This window comes from Octopus bimaculoides, chromosome 28 (genome assembly GCF_001194135.2).
Source record: "Octopus bimaculoides isolate UCB-OBI-ISO-001 chromosome 28, ASM119413v2, whole genome shotgun sequence".
Taxonomy (NCBI): domain Eukaryota; kingdom Metazoa; phylum Mollusca; class Cephalopoda; order Octopoda; family Octopodidae; genus Octopus; species Octopus bimaculoides.
In genome coordinates, this window is record NC_069008.1 from 12,868,486 (window position 1) to 12,869,264 (window position 779).

Consider the following 779-nt stretch of genomic DNA (forward strand, 5'->3'; position numbering starts at 1 on the left):
CTTTGTCTTTATTGTCCAAATTCATTTCACTGCTTACTTTGAGTTATTTTTCTTGGCTGATCATCATCATCATCATCATTTAACGTCTACTCTTTATGCTGGCATGGGTTAGACGGTATGACTGAAACTGGTAAGCTGGAGAGCTGCACCAGGTTCCGGTTTCTACAGCTGAATACCCATCCTAACACCAGCCACGTCAAGAGTGTAATGGGTGCTCTTTATGTGCCACCAGCATCAGCCACGACTACGATCTCACATGGCTTGACAGGTCTCAAGCACAGCGTTATCATCAAAGGTCTTGTTACTTGTCATTGCCTGTGTGAGGCCCAACATTCAAAGATCATGCTTCACCATCTTGCCCCATGGTATTTGTCATCTGTATGTATATATATATATATGTGTGTGTATGTATATATATGTGTGTTTATGCATGTATATATATATATATATATATATATATATATAGGAAAATGAAAAAAAGCCAGAATGCTGAACTGGAAGCATAATTTAATAAAGATTTTTTCTAACCGGTTTTCATTGCGATGAAGCAAATTATCAAGAAGACGGAGAATGAAAATGTTTTTTTACAAAGAAGTACAAAAAAGTACAAAATGAAGAAAATAATATATAAAATAATAATATATAAAAAAATATAAATATACCCATACATTATATTGTCTTTGAGCTTTTGTAGTTCAATAGTAGTTCATGTATAAATTGGTAGGAAAAATAAGGATGCATGAGAGTTGAGAGTTTTGTTAGGTTTTAAAAAAAGGGTT